Source organism: Anomaloglossus baeobatrachus, chromosome 1, assembly GCF_048569485.1.
Source record: "Anomaloglossus baeobatrachus isolate aAnoBae1 chromosome 1, aAnoBae1.hap1, whole genome shotgun sequence".
Lineage (NCBI taxonomy): Eukaryota > Metazoa > Chordata > Amphibia > Anura > Aromobatidae > Anomaloglossus > Anomaloglossus baeobatrachus.
In genome coordinates, this window is record NC_134353.1 from 386,503,628 (window position 1) to 386,529,439 (window position 25,812).

The following is a 25,812-nucleotide window of genomic DNA, read 5'->3' on the forward strand; positions in this document are numbered from 1 at the left end:
ATGTACTATGATGGATCTATGTTTATCTGAATCACTTTTCTTTATCACCTGAGATCCTTCAGCCACAAGAGGTACACAATAGCTACCTCCCAAATTTGCTTTCGGTGTCTTAACACTAGAACTACTGAGGTAGTCATTTTGACTACTTTGCACCATGTATTTCTATATAGGTGTCACGAGTCCAGTAGTTCTAGTGTTAAAGCCTCCTATGCCGGTGGAAATGCAAGATGATATTCCTTATTAGATTATTTATGGTTATACCTTGATCCACATCATGTAATACCAGTGACTCAGTATTAGAGATGGTAGAACCGTTTGAATTTTGAGCTTGTTGGATACACTGAGTTGCCTCCAAAAATTTGATTAGTCACTAATTCACCACAAATCAAAATACTGCAAAGCCTGTAATTGCCCTGAAAGTAGGCAAATAAGTCAGGGATCTCCTAGGACTGTATTAAACCCATTTTGAGCACATTAAAGGGATTGTCCTGTCTAAAATTACAGGTCTGAGTGAAACTGTATAGGAATAACGTTTGGAACACCATTCTAAGTCCGAACTGGGTGCAAAAACCTAAAAAAACATCACTATGGGGAGATAAGGTATGCACACCAGTGACTATGTAAGGGGAATACATGAAATAGCAGAAACTGCTGTGTGAATACTGACTTGAAAAATCCAATAGCTATATGCAAGAGTGAATATGTGAAAAATGGAATCTGCATTACTGCCATGAACATATGAATCAAGAGAAATTTAGCTACTGAATTGATCAATGCAATAGAGCCCCAACACTACGCCAAAGTATTTCTCTACGTTGGGGTCCCTAGCTTGTGTGTGTCCTCTCATGCAGTTAATGACTTTGCAAATGGAGCCTGGCTCATTTTGGGCTTCAAATCTTGAAAAAGGGCAAGAGCTCTCCACTTACGCCTTGGAGATTTTGTCGTGTCCAGCTGCCAGCGTTGTCTATGAACGTGTCTTCAGTGCTGCTGGGTGTGTGCTGACAGATAAGCGCACGCGTCTGTCCAGTGACAATGTGGACAGACTAACGTTCATCAAAATGAACAAGTCATGGATCTACAAGGAATTTACTACCCCTGTGTCATCCTGGGGAGAGTAAATGCTTGTGGATTTGGAATGTGCTTGATGCAAATCAAAACATCCTGTTTGCAACTAGGGCACAAGTGCTGCCACTGATGGGGTGTCTGTGTGGCCCAATTTTTTGAAAAAAGGGAGACTCCGCTTGGAGTAACCCTTGCTGACATTGTTTTTAAAAGGAGCCAAGATGAACAAGTCATGGTTCAGCAAAGACTTTGCTACCTACCCCGGTGTCATCCTGGGGACGGTTAAGAATGGCGTATTTTTGAATGTGCTTGATGCAAATCTAGCTGTGAAGTGTACAACTAGGGCACAAGTGCTGCCACTGAATGGGTGGGTGTGTGTGGGGCACAATTTTTGGAAAAAAAGGGAGACTCCACTTGGAGTAACCCTTGCTTGCTGTGTTTTTTAAAAATGATCCAAGATGAACAGAGCTGGGATCAGGAAAGACTTTGCTAACTACCCCAGAGTCATCCTGGGGACGGTTAAGAATGGCGTATTTTTGAATGTGCTTGATGCAAATCTAGCTGTGAAGTGTACAACTAGGGCACAAGTGCTGCCACTGGAGGGGTGTCAGTGTGGCCCAATTTTTGGAAAAAAGGGAGACTCCGCTTGTAGTAACCCTTGGTTGCTGTGTTTTTTAAAAGGAGCCAAGATGAACAAGTCATGGTTCAGCAAAGACTTTGCTACCTACCCCAGGGTCATCCTGGGGACGGTTAAGTATGGCGTATTTTTGAATGTGCTTGATGCAAATCTACCTGTGAAGTGTACAAATGGGGCACAAGTGCTGCCACTGAAGGGGTGAGTGTCTGTGTGGCCCAATTTTTGGGAAAAAGGAAGACTCCTCTTGGAGTAACCCTTGCTTGCTGTGTTTTTTAAAGGAGCCAAGATGAACAAGTCATGGTTAAGCATAGACTTTGCTACCTACCGCGGTGTCATCCTGGGGACGGTTAAGAATGGCGTATTTTTTAATGTGCTTGATGCAAATCTAGCTGTGAAGTGTACAACTAGGGCACAAGTGCTGCCACTGAATGGGTGGGTGTGTGTGGGGCACAATTTTTGGAAAAAAAAGGGAGACTCCGCTTGGAGTAACCCTTGCTTGCTGTGTTTTTTAAAAATGATCCAAGATGAACAGAGCTGGGATCAGGAAAGACTTTGCTACCTACCCCGGTGTCATCCTGGGGACGTTTAAGAATGGCGTATTTTTGAATGTGCTTGATGCAAATCTAGCTGTGAAGTGTACAACTAGGGCACAAGTTCTGCCACTGAATGGGTGGGTGTGTGTGGGGGGCACAATTTTTGGAAAAAAAAGGGAGACTCCGCTTGGAGTAACCCTTGCTTACATTGTTTTTAAAAATGATCCAAGATGAACAGATCTGGGATCAGGAAAGACTTTGCTACCTACCCCGCTGTCCTCCTGGGGACGGTTAAGTATGGCGTATTTTTGAATGTGCTTGATGCAAATCTACCTGTGGAGTGTACAACTGGGGCACAAGTGCTGCCACTGAAGGGGTGAGTGTCTGTGTGGCTCAATTTTTGGAAAAAAAGGAAGACTCCGCTTGGAGTCACCTTGCGGTGTTTTAAATGATTTTAGAAGGGCGTGCCATGCCTATATCTGTGTGTCCTCCTCATTTTCCTTGTCCAGCTCTTTTGTTTTCGCATGAGTATATGTCCTTGTCACTTTCCCATGTGTTTGTGTTGTGTTGTGAGTTGTTTGTCACCTTTTGGACACCTTTGAGGGTGTTTTCTAGGTGTTTTTATGTGTTTGTGAATGCCTGCCATTGTTTCCTATGTGGTTCGAGTTCGGTTCGTCGAACGTTCGACGAACTGAACTCGAACGGGACCTCCCTTCGGCGAACCGACCTCGAGCCGAACCGCGACCGGTTCGCTCATCTCTACTTGTTACCCTTGTAAAAATAAATGATTTGGGGTTAAAGCAACAGTTTTCTGGGAAAATTTTTTTTTTTTATTTTCGTGACTCAACGTTATAAAATTCAGTGAGGCACTTGTGGGTTCAAGGTGCTCACCAAACATCTAGAAAAATTCCTTGAGGGGTTTAGTTTCCAAAATGGGGTCACTTTTTGGGGGAGGTCCCCTATTTAGGCACATGAGGGGTTTTCCAAATCCGACATATCTGTAGCGCCCCTGAACCCCTCAGTGCACTACTAGGTACTGCATCCTGACAAAGATGCAGGGCCTACCCCCAGGGACCTGAAAGACCAGTGCCGGTACTACCAAAGCACATAAAATCCCCAGTTCCCACTCCCCATTAGGGATGACTGACTTGTCCGAGACCGAATGGATGGCCACCCAAAGGCGGAGCCAGTCTAGTCCACTAGGGAAAGGACGGACAGACACACTCAGACAGTCAGACAATGTAGTCTGTTAGTGAAAGTTGAAGGGGATGGATGTGTCTCCAGGCAGGGTCACGTAACGGTGAACGAGGTGGCAAGGAGAGTGGTTGCCAGGGAGGGTGAAACCAAGTACCTCTGGAATCAGAGCACTGATGGGGCACAGGGCCTTAGGTCAGGCAACAGCTTCAGGCAACCTGAAAAATACCTGCACAGTGAGGGGACCTTCACGGACCTCACTGACCCAAGAATCCAGGGGCACCAGCAGTAAAGATTGAGCCAGGGACTGGAACAGAACACCAACCCTGCAGTGTTTGCACTGCCCTCCGTACGGACGAAAGACTGCCGACAGACAGTAAGGGACCCACAAACGCTCCAGACTATGGGGTCCCACCAACAAGTGAGAGGTACCGGGGAAAGAGACTACCAGGTCACCACACTGGAACTGGGACAAAAGGGACCAGGGGTCTGAACCAGCCATCTTCTGTGAGTAAAAACAGAAGTTGCACTGCATGCCCATCGTGTGGTCTCCTTCTTTCTGCGATTGACCCTTCCAAGCACTCCCTGGGGCCCAGTCCTACTTGCGGAGGGCCTACCATCCAGGCTACCACCATCATGAGCCCCAGAGGTAACAGACTGTGCAGCGGTGTCTCTATCACAATAACAGCAACCCGCAAGTGGCGTCACAATACAAACTCTTTCATTCCCCTGTGTATAACCCCTTTTAAAAAGCGTCCTCAGGGTCACGGAACCGGGCATCAGCCATAATACAACTGTGACACAGTATCCCCGTACATATATGGCCCGGGAACGAGTACCCCATAGCCCTGGGCGACACATATCTATTCCAGACAATTTTCTATTCAAATAGTCAAAAGGCGCTCCTTCCCTCCCTAGCCCTGTTGTGCACCCAAACAGTTGATTTCCCCCACATAAGAGGTATCAGCATACTCAAGAGAAATTGCTCAACAAATATTATTATGCATTTTCTACTGTTGCGCTTGTTAAAATAAAACATTTGGTGTTAAAGCAACATTTTTATAGTAAAAATGTATTTTTTATTTTCACTGCTCAACGTTATAAAATGTGTGGGAGCTCCACTGTTTAGGCACATCAGGGGCTCTCCAAATGCAATATGGAATCCTCTATATTCCAAACAATTTTGAGTTCAAAAATGGCGCTTCTTCTTTTATTAGCCCTGCTGGGCACCCAAACAGTTGATTTCTACCGAATATGAGGTATGATTGTACAACAATATGGTGCATTTTCTCCTGTTATCCATTTGAAAATTAAAAAATTGGTGTTAAAGCAACAGTTTTGTGGGACAAATGTAGAGAAATTCTTTGATTTGGGTTTAGTTTCCAAAATTTGGTCCCTTGTGTAGGAGATCCACTGTTTAGGCATATCGGGTGCTCTCCAAATGCAACATGTCCTCTATGTAGTCCAGACAATTTTGCGCTCTAAAATTCAAATGGTGCTCCTTCCTTTACAAACTGTGTCGTGCGCCGAAACAGTAGAATTCCATTACGTATGAGGTATCCTCGTACTCAGGAGAAATGGGGGCTGACACTCAGCACTGGGATCTGGCACATAGCACTGGGACTTGGCACACTGCACTGGGGGCTGGCATACTGCCCGTGGACCTGGCACACAGCACTACTCGGGGGCACACAGCACTGGGAGCTGGCACACAGCACTGGGGGCTGGCACACTGCACTGGGAGCTGGCACACTGCACTACTCAGGGGTACACAGCACTGGGAGCTGGCACACAGCACTGGGGGCTGGCACACACACTACTCGGGGTACACATCACTGGGGGATGGCACACAGTGAAGGGAGCTGGCACACAGCACTTCTCGGGGGTACACAGCACTGAGGGCTGGCACACAGCACTGGGGGATGGCACACAGCACTGGGGGCTGGCACACACACTACTAGGGGGTACACAGCACTTGGTTGCGGCCTCACAGCCCAGCGGGGAGGAGTCACTCACAGGTCCAGGATGAATGTGTAGCAGGGAAGCCGGTAAGCTGCTTCTTCTATTGTTCTTCTGTGGATGGGAGGGCAACTTGCGCTCCTTACCCTGCCCACAAGGTAAGCCCTGAGCGGCGAAGCACCTCATGGTATGCGCATGCAGTGGCGTGCGCGTCTTCACATCACCATTAGGATTTAAAGGGCCAGCAGTCGGTAAGACCGCGTCTCCCGCCCAAGCACTGCGGTCCCTGGGAATGTGCCTAGGGGCCACAGGAAAAGTTTGTGGCCCACGAGCCGGAGGTTCCCCACACCTGGTAAATACACATTTGTCTAGAATGTATGGGCCCCTACTAATATATATGTCTAAAATGTCCTACCAGTATATATTAACCCCTTCACAACATCAGCCGTACATAGTCACAAGACGGTGCAAGTTTGAAGCAGCTATTATCAAGCGGGGTCAGAGAGTGACCTCGCTCCATATTTGTCAGGTTATGGTTCTGTATTACAACACGGACCTGCCTCTAACATTCTAAGGTGAGCTCCGCTCCACCTGCAATTGTAAACCTGTTAAATTCGCTGTCAGCCTGTTACAGCAGCATTTCACATGCGCCAGCATGGAGGCGTGCTGCTCTAAGTGCCCATTGGCGCAGCCGTGACGTAATCATGTTTGCTATAACAGTAGGGGGTCTTCTGAAAACCTTCGTGCTCGTAATATCAGTGCTGCTTTGAAACCTGCCTGAGGCCGAGTTTCAAAGGAGACTGTGATTTTCACTATACGCAGCATTGCTGTGGTATGTACTGTGGTATTGCTGTATATAGAACAAACAATTAGACACAAAAAATAAGCAATCACACAGCTCCATCAACTGAAAAATGAAAACATTACGGGTCTTGAAAGATGGTGAAGAAAAGAAAAATGACCGCAAATGTCAGAATTTTTTTTTCTCTGCTAAAATAATGAAAAAACTGCATATGTTTGCTATCACCATAAGCACACTGATGATAAGAATCTTTTTGCTTCGTTATTTATAACAAAAAATGTACACCGTAAAAATGATTACCAAAAAAACTATCAGAATTGGGTTTTTTTTCCACAATTTATTCCCAATTGGCATTTTCCCTGTTTTCCAGTATATTAAATGGTAAAATAAATGATGTCATTCAAAATTATAACTTGTTCCTCAAAAAACAAGCCCTTGTATGGCTATATGGACAGAAAAAATAAAAATGTTATGGCTCTTGGAAGAAGGGAGAACTAAAAACGAAAATGCAAAAAAGAAAGTTGTCCTCATCATGAAGGGTTAATGAGGACATCAGAATGTATTGGCTCCTGGTGGTATATATTTGGCTGTATGTACAAATGCTTCTCAATAAATTAGAATAGTATCAGAAAGTTAAATTATTTCAGTAATTCAATGCAAAAAGTGAAACACATATAGATTCATTACATACAGAGTGATCTATTTCAAGTGTTTACTTCTGTTAATGTTGATGATTATGGCTTATGGCCAATGAAAACCCAAAATGATTATCTCAGAAAATTAGAATAATTACCACAAAACACCTACAAAGGCTTCCTAAGAGTTTAAAATGGTCCCTTAGTCTGGTTCAGTAGACTACACAATCATGAGGAAGACTGCTGACTTGACAGATATCCAGAAGGCAGTCACTGACACACTCCACAAGGAGGGTAAGCCCCAAAAGGTCATTGCTAAAGAAGCAGGCTGTTTACAGAGTGCTGTATACAAGCATATTAATGAAAAGTTGAGGGGAATGAATAAGTGTGGTAGAAAAAGGAGCATAAGCAACATGGATAAACAGCCTTGATAGGATTGTTAAGAAAAGGCCATTCAAAAATTTGGGGGAGATTCACAAGACGTGAACTGCTTCTGGTGTCAGTGCTTCAAAAGCCACCATACATAGACGTAGCCCAGGACATGGGCCACAACTGTCACATTCCTCCTGTCAAGCCACTCATAACCAATAGGCACCAGAAATGTCATACCTGGACCAAGGAAAAAAAGAACTGGACTGTTGCTCAGTGGTCCAAGGTGTTGTTTTCAGATGAAAGTAAATGTTGCATTTAATTTGGAAATCAAGGTCCCAAAGTCTGGGGTAAGAATGGAGAGACCACAATCCAAGCTGCTTGAATTCTAATGTGAAGTTTCCACAATCAGTGATGGTTTGGGGAGCCATGTCATCTGCTGGTGTAGGTCCACTGTGTTTTATCAAGTCCACACTGCCAAAAGTACCAATACCTGGTGTAATAACCACAGTATCACTGTGCTTGATAAGCCAGCAAACTCGCCTGACCTAAAACCCATAGAGAATCTATGGAGTACTGTCAAAAGGAAGATGAGAGGCACCAGACCCAACAATGCAGACGAGTTGAAGGCTGCTATCAAAGCAACCTGGGCTTCCATAACACCTCAGCAGTGCCACAGGCTGATAGCCTCCATGCCACGCTGCATTGATACAGTAATTCATGCAAAAGGAGTCCCGTCCAAGTATTGAGGCATTTACTGTACATACGTTTCAGTAGGCCAACATTTCTGAGTGTAAAATCATTTTTTCATTTGGTCTTATAAAATATTCTAATTTTCTGAGATAATGACTTTTGGGTTTTCATTGGCTGTAAGCCATAATCATCAACATTAACAGAAATAAACACTTGAAATAGATCAGTCTGTGTGTAATGACTGTATAATATACAGTATGTGTTTCCCTGTTTGTATTGAATTACTGAAATAAATTAACTTTTTGATGATATTCTAATTTATTGAGAAGCACTTGTATTTGCTCTTTGTATGCACAAATCTGTTTGAAAGTAATCAGTGTATACTATAGGCGGCTGACAGAAGAGATATTGGATGGAGTGTATATCTCTCCCAGAAAGTTGGGCGAGATAGTAAATCCAGGTAGTGTTGGTTTCTTCAGCAGCTTAGGTTGCTGAGCTATTTATTTAATGGTAATTGTGGACCAGTTTTTATTGGAGTGTTGAGTAGGATTTGGTGGTGGGACTCACCACTGATGCTCCACTTAGTCCAGAGGGACTGAAAGCTCAGACATCTCACCTGAGGAAGGTTGCCTCAGTACAGGCACATAAAAGGTTAAAGAAATCAGACGGGAGCGGTGAGCTGTGTGAGTAAGGCTATGTGCGCACTAGGCGTTTTTTTCACGCTGCGTTTTTATGTGCGTCTTTGTCTAAAAAACGCACCCGCGGCTAAAAAAACGCGGCAAAAACGCATGCGTTTTTGCCGCGATTTGGTGCGTTTTTTGCTGCGTTTTTGCTCACTGCGTTTTTAATCAGTGCACAATGCCATTTTGTTGATGAAAAAAAAAAAAAAAAAAGGTCTGATGTCATTTCCTTCTTCAAAATGTTCATTGTATGCAGGAGAGCAGACAGCAGCTGCAGAACTACAAGTCTCAGCATCCTCCATTCACTAGTGTATGCAGGAGAGCAGACAGCAGCTGTAGAACTACAAGTCTCAGCATCCTCCATTCACTAGTGTATGCAGGAGAGCAGACAGCAGCTGCACAACTACAAGTCTCAGCATCCTCCATTCACTAGTGTATGCAGGAGAGCAGACAGCAGCTGCAGAACTACAAGTCTCAGCATCCTCCATTCACTAGTGTATGCAGGAGAGCAGACAGCAGCTGCAGAACTACAAGTCTCAGCATCCTCCATTCACTAGTGTATGCAGGAGAGCAGGCAGCAGCTGCAGAACTACAAGTCTCAGCATCCTCCATTCACTAGTGTATGCAGGAGAGCAGACAGAAGCTGCAGAACTACAAGGCTCAGCAGCCTCCATCCAGGACTGTATGCAGTTTTTTGCCCAAAAAGAAAAAAAAATGACATGGGCTTCGCCATATTTTTGTATGCTAGCCGGGTACAGCAGGCAGGTACGGGCTGCCCCCAACCCCCAGCTGCCTATTTGTACCCGGCTGGGAACCAAAAATATAGAGAAGCCCTTTTTTTTTAATTATTTCATGAAATAATTAAAAAAAAAAAATGACGTGGGCTTCGCCATATTTTTGTATGCTAGCCGGGTACAGCAGGCAGGTACGGGCTGCCCCCAACCCCCAGCTGCCTATTTGTACCCGGCTGGGAACCAAAAATATAGAGAAGCCCTTTTTTTTAATTATTTCATGAAATAATTAAAAAAAAAAAATGACGTGGGCTTCGCCTAATTTTTGAGTCCAGCCGGGTACAACTAGGCAGCTGGGGATTGGAATCCACAGTGCAGGGTGCCCATGCTTTCTGGGCACCCCCACTGCGAATTGCAGTCCGCAGCCACCCCAGAAAATGGCGCTTTCATAGAAGCGCCATCTTCTGGCGCTGTATCCAACTCTTCTAGCTGCCCTGATGCCGGGTGGCTAGCTAGGTAATAATGGAGTTAGGGCTAGCTGTATATTATCAGCTAGCCCTAAGCCCGAAATTCATGGTGTCACGCCAATATTAGACATGGCCACCATGAATTTCTAGTAATGATAAAAAAAAACACAACACACAGAAAAATATTTTTATTAGAAATAAAACACAACACAATTAGTGACTCCATCTTTATTGAAATAAACCCCCCTCCGCAGTAATCCTGGGTTAGGGTCCCGCGCCGTCCAATCCGGATCCAATATCATCTGATCGGTTTGCTGGAAGGCAAAGCGATCAGATGATGTGTCAGGATCAAGTGCCTGAATCCCATCACACATCAGCTGATTGTATAAAAGACGATTATACAATCAGCTGATGCATCAGTGAAAAAAAAAAATAATAATACTCACTTATGTGCTGTGGTGATTACCGGCAGCTCCTGGAGCGATCGATTGGACAGGAGTCTGATCCTATACGATCGCTGCCGGAGCTGCCGGTAATCAGCTGATGAAGTCCCCTGACGGCAGGATCAGCTGATAGCCGGCCGGGCGCGAAAAAGCCGGCGACACCGCGATCAGCTGATGCGTCAGGTGACTGCATCAGGTGATCCACCGCCAGGTCCTGCAAGCAAGGTCCTGCCCCGGGGAGACTGCACACAGCCAGAGCGGCGGGACCGGGAGGAGCTGGGAGCGGGCATGGCACCGGGACCCTGCGGACAGGTGAGTATATGACATTTTTTTATTTTTCTACTGTTCACTTTGGTTTTCGCCGCTGCCTCCACCTCCCGCCCAGACATGGCGCCGCACGGAGCTGACATGCACAGGACGGGAGGTGGAGGCAGCGGTGACGGTACCGGGAGGATTCATGCTTCTGTGTTTACCAACAGAAGGAATCCTCTTCCTGTACACGTCACTGTAGTGCCCACCCCTTGCGTTTATAGCTGCGTTTTTAGTCATAGAAACGCGGCTATATGCGTTATTCATTGCGTTTTTAACATCTCATTGAATTCAATGAGTGAAAAACGCAGTGCAAAACGCAGAAATAATTGACATGCTGCGTTTTTGTGGTCACCACAAAAACGCAGCTAAAAAAAAACGCTGTGTGAGGACAGCACTTCTGAAAACCCATTGACATTGCTGGGGAAGCAATGTCACTGCGTTTTCAGCACAAAAACGCGGTAAAAAACGCCGCTAAAAACGCGGCAAAAACGCCTAGTGCGCACATAGCCTTACATGGTGTCTTCATTTGAAGGTTAGACCTGGAGGCTAAATGGAAAGACCTGTGACTGGAGATTCAAGCCCTGCAAGCATCCCTGGTAGCGTGAGTCAGGGGTAATAGAAGTTAGTAAGCGCCCAGACGGGCAAGCTTTTATTGTTTATTTTCTGCTGCATTATTGTTTGCAATTCTTTGGCTGAAAATAAAAGTCTCACATTTACTTTATATGGACTGTTTCTGTCTATGTCACTGCCATGCCGCCCTATAACGCTCATAGCGCATTGCGATACATATAAGTGTGAGTGTATGTGCTTGGTGTATACACATCTGTGTATGACGTGTTTGCGTGACATACTGTGTTCTTGTAAGATCCATTTATAAATCCCGAATGAACAGATAAGTGTTCATAGGTGTAAATATGTCATCAATTGCCCAACGAGAGAGCATAATGCTGCTCATTCATCAGGTGATTGGATTGTTTATGGTAGAACAAAAACCATTGTATTGTCTTCAACAGCACGTCGATCGGTGAAAACTGCAAATCTGCTGCTGATAACTTGATACTGTAGGGGACAGACTGATCTACTAAATATTCTGTGCCCTTATTCTTCATCAATTGTGTAAAGAGGCAGGGAAACAAGCACTGAAAGACGAGAAAATTGCCGATCGTGCTCGTTGAACAGTCTGAACTCAGCGCTACGTTGAGCGAGTACTTAACTATTCGAAATCGCTATACTCAACAAGTACTGTCTAATACTCGCGTATTCATTCCGAATAGCGTGTACAATGCAAATCAATGGGGAATACTCGTAATGTAACGAGTAACCCAAATTCCGCACTATTTGCTACTTGCACGAATAGTACGGCATTCGGGTTACTCATTACATTGCGAGTTTTTCATTGACTTGCATTGCACACACTATTCAGAACGAATACACGAATATTAGACAGCATTCGTTATGAGTATCGCGAGTACAAATAGTTAGGTACTCGCTCAACTTTACTTAGCACATATAAATGTATCCTAATTGGGTGTGATGGCTCAATATGTGCGTGTTTCGGGTCCCACTTTTATCTTTTGCCCAAGGCCTCACAAAAACCGGCCCTAGAGCCATTTGCATGTAAAATAACAGTTGTTTAACTCACAAAGATTGTATTTGACTCAAAAACTTTCTTCTAGACAGATTTTTTTTAATTTATTTTTACAATAGGTATAATTAGCTTTTCTAATTTTTACTCTACAAAAATTGTCATTCAACTAGAATATTCTATTCTTTTTTTAGAATTTGTAAATAAGTAACACATGCTATTAGACTGTAATTAATTTTTGATACCCATAAACAGACTGCCACCGTTCATATAATTTGCTAGTAGAGTCACAATCTAATACTTCTAAGAAACAAACACATTAACGCACAAAAGATGATTTCATGGGAAACTAATGTATCATTATATTTTCTGGAGGACCCCAATTATTTTAATGAACATTGTGTCATATCAAGAATTTGGCATGTATCCAACAACAAGGCAATGGAATATTTTTCAACTGCATTATCTGAAGAGATAGCAAATAGTAATACTACCGATGAAACCGAATAACGCCCATATTTCATAGAGGTTATTTATTTTAGCTTTTCAATACCAGCATATTCTAAAGCAATGTACAGAGATTCTCACCATTCACACAATCTAATTTCTATATATATATACATATACTGTGTATGTATGTGTATATATATATATATATATATACATATACATATATATGTATTGTTATATATATATATATATAGATAGATACAGTGTCTGTGTATATATATATGCATATATATATATATATATATATATATAATATATATATGTGTATATATAAAAAAATAAAGGGAACACTTAAACAGCACAATGGCATTTTAATAATATAAATTTTTCTATGAAATTATCTGGGCATATGGTCGTTTGTCCTCTCTATGTACCCTGTTAAATTTTGCGACTATCCCTTATTAGTCCAGATCTGCACAGTGGTAGTTTTTGTATATATATCCACTAATCCTATGTACTATCTATGTACTGGGTAGGAGCATATTATATACCATGTGTAGTTGGTTGTTGGTATTTATTTATATGGTGTGTATGTATGTATATATATATATATATATATATATATATATATATATATATATATATATATACATATGTATTTATATATACATATATATATATATATATACAGTGTGTGTATATATATATATACATATATATATATATATATATATGTATATATAAAAAAATAAAGGGAACACTTAAACAGCACAATGGCATTTTAGTGTTCCCTTTATTTTTTTGAGTAGTATATATATATATATATATATATATATATATTTATTTTTTTTTTTAATATATTTATTTATTTTTTTAAATGTAATGTTGAGTTCACTTAACAAAAAATTATTGGCATGGCTATTGATAATTAGTTTTTTTTTTTGTTTAAAAGCTATTTTATTTCAATACATAACCAAATGTGGTGCATTGCCTGCCCGGAAAACATGTCCAGAAATGACCACACACTTTTTAAAATCAAATTGAACGTTTTCCTCATAAAGTACCGTAAATGAAATGCAAGCATATCTTTTTGTGTAGCCTCTACATCAAAATCATACCAAATAAATCTCTATGCTAACAACTGCTTTGTGTGGTTTATGCTCTAATTAAATATCATCACAATGAAACAAAGCAAATTATATAATAATAATAATATAATTATAATATAATGCTTACAAAAATATTACAGGATAAGTCCAATGCAGATAACAATGTATATTCATTAATGTATCCTGGAGAAACACTATTTAGGAATTTTCCTAGATATGACAAGATAGATTTTTTCCTATTTATAACAATTATTAAAAAAAGGTCGTTTTCTAAACACTAATATCCTGATTAATTGAAAACCACGATTATTTTTTTTTACTATTCATAAATTGACAGAGATTCTAAAGATATTGAATATAAATATAAACAGATATGTTCTATCCATACTCAACAATGAATAATAGATAATAGATAAATAAATCTTTTGAGCTCATACCTAATTGCATGCTGAAAAGAACCATCATTATAGCTGTCCACCATAGTCTAAGTGGAAATGCATGGCCGCACCACTCCATTCCTCCTGCTTCGTATGAGAGGCTGTGAAAAATAATCCTTGTTGTGTCCCTTTTCTACCTCAAAGACTTATGATATTGAAAAGTTGCTGTTGCTTAAGCACCTGTGTTAACCTTTTTTTTGGAGTAAGGCAAGTGACACACCTGTGCCTGAAGCAAGTACAGTATGTCATATTATGCATTCTATTGAGAGGTCCAAGGTAAAGAATTTTGGAAAAGGTCATTGACTGAGTCATTTTTATCTGCCGAAACAATTGCCCAGTTGAAATAAATATTTGCTGACTATGATCAGAGGAATGTACTATGATGGATCTATGTTTATCTGAATCACTTTTCTTTATCACCTGAGATCCTTCAGCCACAAGAGGTACACAATAGCTACCTCCCAAATTTGCTTTCGGTGTCTTAACACTAGAACTACTGAGGTAGTCATTTTGACTACTTTGCACCATGTATTTCTATATAGGTGTCACGAGTCCAGTAGTTCTAGTGTTAAAGCCTCCTATGCCGGTGGAAATGCAAGATGATATTCCTTATTAGATTATTTATGGTTATACCTTGATCCACATCATGTAATACCAGTGACTCAGTATTAGAGATGGTAGAACCGTTTGAATTTTGAGCTTGTTGGATACACTGAGTTGCCTCCAAAAATTTGATTAGTCACTAATTCACCACAAATCAAAATACTGCAAAGCCTGTAATTGCCCTGAAAGTAGGCAAATAAGTCAGGGATCTCCTAGGACTGTATTAAACCCATTTTGAGCACATTAAAGGGATTGTCCTGTCTAAAATTACAGGTCTGAGTGAAACTGTATAGGAATAACGTTTGGAACACCATTCTAAGTCCGAACTGGGTGCAAAAACCTAAAAAAACATCACTATGGGGAGATAAGGTATGCACACCAGTGACTATGTAAGGGGAATACATGAAATAGCAGAAACTGCTGTGTGAATACTGACTTGAAAAATCCAATAGCTATATGCAAGAGTGAATATGTGAAAAATGGAATCTGCATTACTGCCATGAACATATGAATCAAGAGAAATTTAGCTACTGAATTGATCAATGCAATAGAGCCCCAACACTACGCCAAAGTATTTCTCTACGTTGGGGTCCCTAGCTTGTGTGTGTCCTCTCATGCAGTTAAAAAACCTACCATGTATGGGAAGCTGAGACCCAGGCTATTTATGCTTATGATATGGATTGGCAATAGGTGTGGTTGGAGGGTTCACAAACGAAAAAATACTAACAAATAGGAATAACGTTTGGAACACCATTCTAATATGTTCATGGCAGTAATGCAGATTCCATTTTTCACATATTCACTCTTGCATATAGCTATTGGATTTTTCAAGTCAGTATTCACACAGCAGTTTCTCCTATTTCATGTATTCCCCTTACATAGTCACTGGTGTGCATACCTTATCTCCCCATAGTGATGTTTTTTTAGGTTTTTGCACCCAGTTCGGACTTAGAATGGTGTTCCAAATGTTATTCCTATTTGTTAGTATTTTTTCGTTTGTGAACCCTCCAACCACACCTATTGCCAATCCATATCATACGCATAAATAGCCTGGGTCTCAGCTTCCCATACACGGTAGGTTTTTTAACTGCATGAGAGGACACACACAAGCTAGGGACCCCAACGTAGAGAAATACTTTGGCGTAGTGTTGGGGCTCTATTGCATTGATCAATTCAGTAGCTAAATTTATCTTGATTCATATGTTCATGGCAGTAATGCAGATTCCATTTTTCACATATTCACTCTTGCATATAGCTATTGGATTTTTCAAGTCAGTATTCACACAGCAGTTTCTGCTATTTCATATATTCCCCTTACATAGTCACTGGTGTGCATACCTTATCTCCCCATAGTGATGTTTTTTTAGGTTTTTGCACCCAGTTCGGACTTAGAATGGTGTTCCAAACGTTATTCCTATTTGTTAGTATTTTTTCGTTTGTGAACCCTCCAACCACACCTATTGCCAATTCATATAATACGCATAAATAGCCTGGGTCTCAGCTTCCCATACACGGTAGGTTTTTTAACTGCATAAGAGGACACACACAAGCTAGGGACCCCAACGTAGAGAAATACTTTGGCGTAGTGTTGGGGCTCTATTGCATTGATCAATTCAGTAGCTAAATTTCTCTTGATTCATATGTTCATGGCAGTAATGCAGATTCCATTTTTCACATATTCACTCTTGCATATAGCTATTGGATTTTTCAAGTCAGTATTCACACAGCAGTTTCTGCAATTTCATATATTCCCCTTACATAGTCACTGGTGTGCATACCTTATCTCCCCATAGTGATGTTTTTTTAGGTTTTTGCACCCAGTTCGGACTTAGAATGGTGTTCCAAACGTTATTCCTATTTGTTAGTATTTTTTCGTTTGTGAACCCTCCAACCACACCTATTGCCAATTCATATAATACGCATAAATAGCCTGGGTCTCAGCTTCCCATACACGGTAGGTTTTTTAACTGCATGAGAGGACACACACAAGCTAGGGACCCCAACGTAGAGAAATACTTTGGCGTAGTGTTGGGGCTCTATTGCATTGATCAATTCAGTAGCTAAATTTCTCTTGATTCATATGTTCATGGCAGTAATGCAGATTCCATTTTTCACATATTCACTCTTGCATATAGCTATTGGATTTTTCAAGTCAGTATTCACACAGCAGTTTCTGCTATTTCATGTATTCCCCTTACATAGTCACTGGTGTGCATACCTTATCTCCCCATAGTGAGTGAAACTGTATGACTGGAGATTTGTGAATCTTCACATCGCACACACTGAGCACTAAGAGGATTTTCCGGAGTCAGTACCAAGTGTGCTATATGCATAATCCTGGCCAGAATTTGACTAGACTGTTTCCAGCGCATTCAATGAAAGTGCGCGAGATCAGAAACAGTCTAGTCGGATTCTGGCCAGGAGTATGCATATTGCATATGACCACCATTCCTGCAACTGATACTAAAGAATCCTCACAGCACTCAGTGCTGCAGATTTGTTATTTTAGACCGGACAATCTCTTTAATGTAAACATAGCCTTAATGTCCAAGTGATGTCAACATGTGTCAAAGAAAATGGATGGTCTGACAGTCCACCATCGAACAGCACGAGCCCTCAACGCCACCCTCACACAGGGGTGACACTGTCCCACAGGACTCCATTTTCAGCTGCCGATGATGCGGGTACGACTGCTCCTCCAACCGGACTCCTCAGCCTTGAGGGCCGTCTGGAACATCAGCAGAGTCCCAATGGGGGCCAACAGCAAGGTAACCGGGAACCGCTACCATGTTCTAACTTTTCTTTCTTAATCAGCAATCCCGTGGCGCAGCTGCCTTTGCTGCCGCTCCCGGTGTGGAGCACTTTCTGCTTGCTCCCGTTCAGGCGGTGTGGGGGACGGGCCCAGCCGGAGTCCCACCGTGCCGGCTATGACCGGTACCTTCGGTAATGAGGGATCCCGCTTTGACATGGCCTGCTCTGCCTCCTGGCAGCTGCATCCCCACCGTGCCTCCGGTGCATCTTTGCTGACGGGCTCAGCCTTCGGCTTCTCCCATGGAAGCGGATCAGGGCGGTCACGAGCTTCTGCTGCAGGTCGGTCCGCCGGGGCGGATTGGCAGGGTACCGCTACCGGTAGTGGTGGTAGCGGGCCTAGTGGCGGGGCAGCAGCAGTCAACACGGGTAGCGGGGGAGGTAGCAGGGCGAGCGGGTATGGACCGGGTCCCTCGGCCGCGATGTCCGACCCACTAGGGGTACAGGGGCGTGGGTCACTTACCATCCCTTCCAAGACTCCCTCCACCTCGCGTCTCCGTATGGCCGCTACCACTTCCGCCATGTCGGCCTCCCACTCCTCCAGGAGGAGCTGCATGCGGACCTGCAGACGGCTGCTTAGCTGGACGGTCCGGACTTCCACCCACGCTGCGGTGCCAGGCGAGGGGACCACGGTGTTGTCGGTCGGACTCAGCATTCTTAGCAGCGGCCTCTTCCAGGAACCAGTAAATGGCCGCAGAGTCCTGGCGTCCCTGCTTCCATAGCCGCGGGCTACATGCGGCCAGACACCATCAGCCCCCCTTAGTTTTTTTCCGGCTCCTCCTCTACAGGGGCGGGGCTGTGGCCTTCGCGCCTCCACTACTTGAGGAGACGCTTGAGCGGGAATTCTTCACGCCCAAGATGGCGGCTTCACAAATTTTTTGGCCGGACACCTCCGGCGGTTACACAAGGTGCACTTCCACCAGTTGGTAGAACGGTAGGATCCTGTTCATGACGCCAAGTTGTCGCGGGCGGAGGAGGAGACGCTGCGCTCTCCCACTGCTCGGGTCCGGCTGCTGCTGCTCGGTGGTGGCTCGAGCAGTGGGCCGGATCCCGGGGACTTGAGCGGCGTTCCTCGCCCGTGAGTGAAAAGGGGATTTGATTGGATGGTGGGGATTTGGTGATTGTCCGTGACGCCACCCACGGTTGTGGTGAAGTTGGTGACACCACCGCTGCTCTGGACGGGGATCCCGGGAGCGGTGACAGGGAGCAGTTTTGATGTTAGTTCTCCCCTCCGTGGGTAGGGGGTTGGTTGTCCCTGGGCCCGGTGATGGGGTAGGAATGAATGGCAGGCGGGTTACGGGGCCTGGTGAGGTGCAGGGTCGCGGGGGCAGCGCTGTGCCGCACGGCACAGTGATACTCACTCAGCCAATGATGAGGACACAGTTCTCGGTAAAACACATGGCTGGATGGACGGGTCCCACAGACGGCTGCGGTGTTGTTTCTCCCGGCAGGTTGATGGTGACTGCCTTTCCCTGCACCTGTGTACTGTAAACGGTTCCAATGGGTTCCCACCGGTAACCCGCTCCCCAGCTTGGATGGGAGCCGAAGGAGCCCCTTTTGCCTGCAGGCTCTGGCCCTGGGAACGGTAGCCTTGGTGGTGGCTGTGTTTCCCTCTCACGGTTGGACTGTTGCCTTCTGTTGGGACTTGGCTGCTGGGAAACCCAGGAAGTTCCCTTCGCTAACGGATTTGGCAAATTCACGGCGACTCCTAACCTTGCCGGGGTCCATAAGCCCCTGCCAGCTGGTGCTGACTTCTCTTTGTGTACCGGTCCGGTACCGCCGAGCCACCGCCCGTCCACGGTCTTTATGGTAGACTCCGATAGGCCACTCTTGCAGACGGTCACCACCATCTGCCAACCTTGCTGATCTGTCCGGGCCACACACCCGGACCAACTTCAGGCTGCTTAACTGCCACTTTTCTCCTCTCACTTCCACTTCCCACTCTAATCTCTCTCCGCTCCTCAACTCATCTGCCCTACTTTTCCCGCCTCCAGGACTGTGAACTCCTTGGTGGGCGGGGCCAACCGCCTGGCCCGCCCCCTGGTGTGGACATCAGCCCCTGGAGGAAGGCAACAAGGGTTTTGTGTCTGACTTCGGTGTGCCTGACTGGGAGTGTGGGGTGTGTGGGTGTTGTTCTCTGTGGCCCCTGGCTTGTCCAGGGCACCACAATTGCTTGAGATTGGTATGTTAGGTGGTCCCTGTGGCCAATCAGCTGCTGTTTCACTCTCCATGCCTTTGGACAAGCAAACAGCTGCAGGAAGTAAGAACTGCTGCTCTCTCACTTCCTCTGAATGTAAGCGATTTGTCCAAAGCTGGAAAGAATCAATCAATTGCCATTCCCAAGACAGCCAGTGACAATACCACTGGAAAGGTACCAGCACCAGAAAAGAGTAGAATTGCTTTCATTTCACTGGGGGCAAACATCAGGATTGAGAATGGGATGTCTTAGTAGTGGACGACCCCTTTAAGTGCACCTTGCCACATATTTGTTTTTCTTCTATTTTCAACCCCTACAACCCCACCTCCCCCACCTTTGACATTTCTGGTTTTATAGCCAGAAAAGGGCAGATATAGGTGAGAAACAAGTAAGTGAGAAGGTGAACTTCAATGTTTGGCCAGGCAAAGCATGCATTGAAACGCCTGTACTTGGTTTGAGCATTCATTCTGTGCTGAAAAAAAAACTCCCTATAGAAAAAAAATGTTATTTAATAACACTGCAGTGTCAGACTTGTTAGGTTTCTTAAAGAAAATCTATAAGTTTCAACAACTTTTTTAACCTGCAGATATTGTCTTACTCTGCAGGTTAAGAGCATTACAAAAGTGCTTGGACGCAGTAGTGAAAGTTTGGCATCCAGGAGAAAATTAACCTTATTTCTATCGGAAACTGCCAGGTTTCAGTCATGCAGGTGTGACTTAACAAATTAGTCACTCAGGGCCGCCATCAGGGCATGACAACCACTACTGGTGTATGGGGCTTTGTGAAGAGGGGGGATTGGCCAGGGCCCAGGGTAATTAATTAGTTTTATTAAGTCCCTGGCCAGGGGCGGGCCCCCCACTTCACCGAGCCCCAGTCACAGCCACATGGAAGGGGGCTGGCTGTGTTGCTTTGGCCACTACACATAGCTAATTTGCATGCAAAGCGCTTCAGGTGCATCACATGCAAATTAGCCATGTGGTGGAGGCAAGGTCAGCGGGGCAGAGCAGGGTGCCAGCGCATCATCCCGCAGCTCAGTGTGTAGCAGCATGATAAGTTCATCACTCTGTGATCTCAATCACGCTGCTTCAGGCAACACAGATATGCGGAGGTGGCGAGGATGCAGCAGCCGTCAGGGAAATGTAAGTGCTCCATGAGCTGAAGACAGGAGCACGACGATTGCTGGGGGTGGTGGTGGGCTCACCAACCCCAGCCCCCGCCTTGTTTCAGCTGGATGTGCATCAGAGGGCACACATCCAGCTGAAATGCTTTGCAGCTCAGAGAGGATGCCTTGTGACATGGGAGCTGGGCTGGGGAGGGTGAGTAAAATGTTTATTTTTTGTGGCAGACAAATATACCAGAAGGGGCCTAGGAAGGAGACACATATGCCAGGAGGAGGACATATATACCAGGAAGGGGACAAAAACTAGGATGGGGACATATATACAAGAATGTGCCCAGGAGGGGGATATATATACCAAGAGGGGCCAAGGATATGACAAATATACCAGGATGAGGACAAATAAGCCATGATAGAGACATATGGGGGGGGGGCAGAGGAAGGGGACATATATATCAGGAGAAGGACATATATACCAGGAAAGGAAAAATAAACAAGGATTGCGACATTTAACCTCTTAGTGCCGGAGCTAATTTTCACCTTAATGACCAGACCAAATTTTGTAATTCTGGCCAGCGTCACTTTATGAGGTTATAACTCTGGAATGCTTCAACAGATCCCAGTGATTCTGAGATTGTTTTTTTCGTTACATATTGGACTTCATGTTAGTACCACATTTTGGACAATATTTTATTTATGAAAAATATTGAATTTTGGCAAAACGTTTGAAAATGTAGCAATTTTCAACTTTTGAATTTTTATACCGTTAAACCAGAGAGTTCTGTGACACAAAATAGTTAATAAATAACATTTCCCACATGTCTACTTTACATAAGCACAATTTTGGAAACAACATTTTTTTTTTGTTTTTTGTTAGGAAGTTAGAAGAGTTCAAAGTTTATCAGCAATTTCTCATTTTTACATCAAAATTTACAAAACCATTTTTTTAGGGACCACATCACATTTGAAGTGACTTTAAAAGGCATAGGTGACAGAAAATACCCAAAAGTGACACCATTCTAAAAACTGCACCCCCCAAATTACTCAAAACCACATTCAAGAAGTTTATTAACCCTTCAGGTGCTTCACAGGAACTAATGCAATGTGGAATGAAAAAAAGCAAAAAATTAAATTTTACCTAAAAATGTTCCTCTAACCCAAATTTATTCATTTTTAGAAGAAATAACACTACAAAATGGACCCCAAAACGTGTTACCCACTTTCTTATGAATGCGCCGATACCCCACATGTGGTCAGAAATCTCTCTTTGGACAAATGGGAGGGCTCGGAACAGAAGGAGCAATATTTGAGTTTTTGAAAGCAAATTTGGCTGAAATAGATTGCGGGCACCATGTTGCATTAGGAGAGCCCCTGATGTGTCTAAACAGTGAAGCTCCTCAACATATGGCCACATTTTGGAAAATAGACCCCCTCAAGGAATTTATCTAGATGTTTGGTGAGTACCCTGAACCCCCAGGTGCTTCACAGAAGTTTATAAAGTTGAGCCATGAAAATAAAAAATAAAATTTTACCACAAAATTGTTACTTCAACCAGGTAGCTTTTTTTCACAAGGGTAGCAGGAAAAAATTCAGCATAACATTTTTTGTAGAATTTCTCCTGAGTTTGGCAATACTTAATAGGTGGTGGAAATCAACTGTTTGGGCACACGGCAGGGCTCGGAAGGGAAGGATTGCCATTTGACTGCAAAATTGGCTGGAATCAATAGCGGATGCCATGTTGCATTAGGAGAACCCCTGAGATGCCTAAACAGAAAGCATCTCAACATGTGGCCACATTTTGGAAAATAGACCCCTCAAGGAATTTATCTAGATGTTTGGTGAGTACCCTGAACCCCCAGGTGCTTCACAGAAGTTTATAATGTTGAACTGTGAAAATAAAAAAAATACATTTTTACCACAAAATTGTTACTTCAACCAGATAGCTTTTTTTTTACAAAAGTAAAAGGAAAAAAATCAGCATAAACTTGTGCGCAACTCCGGTGCTCTAACCTGAGCTCCGGAGAGCACCGGAGATCACCCCGGCTTGTCTGCAGCTGTCATGAACTGAACCGCAATAGCTGGGGAATCAATCACTCGGCGCTCGTGGCATAGTCTAGGCTGCACTACGGAGCTCAGGTGAAAGCTCTGGAGTGCAATGCAGATACCTGAATCAAGGCCTGGCATTACTGGAAATTCCTCCGGCAGCCATTCCGACGCTGGCTGCACTAGTCAACTAGCTGACGAGCTCAAATTTATCACTTGTGCAAGTGAATGGAGAAAGGATGGGTTGGAGAAGCTCCTCCAAATGGCTCAGAGATGTTAATTGGCAATATTCCCCAGATTATATAGGAAGAGAAGACTTTTTGACACTCTAGTACTTGGTCCAGTGCAGAATGTGCATCGAATTTCTAAAAATTACTCCTGGGGGCTGTGTCATAGATGTAGGATGACACCATTGACAAGGGCCTCCCATGACAAACATTATCTACATAGGGCTAGTGTAGTAGTTGTGGCCCTAAATTCAAGTTTTCAGAGGGCCATTAGTTGTTCATCAACAGTCGTTGTAAATTGCTATCGAATATGTATCACCTATCTCAGTCACCATATGGAACAACCCAGGGATGTATTTTTGCCAGCTTTGATGACTGACAGTATATTTCTATCGAATATGTAGCACCTATCTCAGTCACAATATGGGACAACCCAGGGATGTTTTTTAGCCAGCTATGGTAACTAGAGTTGAGCGAGGTTCGTGGTTCGTGGTTCTCCAGTTCGCGGTTCGAGTGAATTTGGGGGGTGTTCTAGATAGAACTAGAACTCGAGCTTTTTGCTAAAAGTTTGTTAGCTCGAGTTACATTCGAGAACGGTTCTATCAGCCAAAAGGTAAACTATTTAGTAGCTGGCTTTTCGCTGTAATAGTGTAAGTCACTCTGTGACTCACAGTATTATGAAATTTCAGCGTATAGTGTGCGGGGACTGCGCGTTCAGATCACTGCTGCTGGGATAATGGCGATCGACATTTTTTTTTTTCTTTTCTTCCTTCCCTAAGCGCGCGTGTAGTGGGATGGGCCAGCATGTCAGCCAATCACAGACACACACACAGCTAAGTGGACTTTTTGCCAGACAAGCAAGGGCATGTGTCATAGGCTGTCCATGTCACATGTCCGTGCATTATAAAAACAGGTATCTGCCCGTCTGGACGCCATTATCTGCCTTCTGCGTCTAGGTGTCAGTCACCGCTGGCGCAGCTCCTGTCGCCGATCCTGCTGTGTACGCTCTACACACAGCGCTATACAGAATAGGGATAGAAGTTTCTTTCAGCCCTTTTAAGGGCTAATTACAGCAGGCTCAGAGCCATAGGTGACAGTCAGGTCCGTGGAAACAGTTTTTAACAGCTACAGATAACAGCGTCTGTGTAGCTAAGCTCAGGGACTTCCTTGCTGCATTTCACCATTAGGAGGGATAGAAAGGGAGGCTTCCTTTCCTCTACACTGACCCACAACCCGGCCACTGTACCCTCCTGCCCTTTTTAGCAAAGCCATTTTAATTGCAGAGTGCTGCCTGTTAGTGGCATCCTAAAAGTGGCTGTTGGACTTCGTTAGTGTCCCACTGGTGCCAAGCTATTTGCAGCACCTCTGCATTGCACCCTCAAGCTCATTGTTACTAAGCCATTATAATAGCAAACACTGAGGAAACTTAGTGGCATCCTAAAAGTGACTGTTGGACTTTATTAGTGTTCCACAGGTGCCAAGCTATTTGCAGCACCTCTGCATTGCACCCTCAAGCTTATTGTTACTAAGACATAATAATAGCAAACACTGAGGAAACTTAGTGGCATCCTAAAAGTGGCTGTTGGACTTCATTAGTGTCCCACTGGTGCCAAGCTATTTGCAGCACCTCTGCATTGCACCCTCAAGCTCATTGTTACTAAGCCATTATAATAGCAAACACTGAGGAAACTTAGTGGCATCCTAAAAGTGGCTGTTGGACTTCATTAGTGTCCCACTGGTGCCAAGCAATTTGCAGCACCTCTGCATTGCACCGTCAAACTCATTTTTACTAAGCTATTAGAATAGCAAACTGTGCTGCCAGTTTAAGGGCCATAGTTGCATTGTCAGGGATAGTTATTGTTGTTTATTCTGCTGTCAGTAAAGGTAGACCACCGCCGCAATCTAACCACCTCTCAATTTTTACTACCACATTTTAAGTGCACAATCTTGTCGCTATCAAAATGAGTGGCAAAATGTTAGATGCTGGTGGAAAGGGGACCAGGCGTGTTGGAAAAGGAAAAAAAGTGTTTGTCCGTGGGGAACGTGGCAAAGCTCCATTAACATCTGCTGAATATAGGCCATCTTCCAGCAAAATTAAGATGTCTACTACTTACCGTGGACAATCCGATGTGCTCCCTTTTTTACAGACACGAACAACTGGAACAAAGGTAGATGATGGCCAAAAAAAGAAAATGCTTGAATGGATCTCAAGTGGTCCAAAAAGTGCCCTCTCCGCCACCTCAACTAACGCATGCACCAACGTCTACACACAGCAGCCAGATCTCTGTCCCTCAGATGTGGACAAATAAAAGGCCATGTCCTGCGACCCATGACAAAGCTAAGAGGTTGACTTTATCCCTCTGTAAGCTCTTGGCTACTGAAATGCTGCCTTTCTGCCTGGTGGACACACAGGATTTTAGAGACCTTATGTCTCTCGATGTGCCCCAGTACCAGATGCCCAGTTGCCACTACTTCTCTAAGAAAGGTGTGCCTGCGCTACACAAGTATGTCGCACACAACATCACCGTTTCCTTGAGAAACTCTGTGTGTGAACGGGTGCATTTCACCACCGATACTTGGACCAGTAAGCATGGACAGGGACGTTACATGTCGCTGACTGGGCACTGGGTAACTATGGTGATAGATGGTGAAGGGTCTGCTGCACAATTCTTGCCGTCCCCACGACTTGGGCGTCAATCCTCTGTCTGTCCAAGTTCCT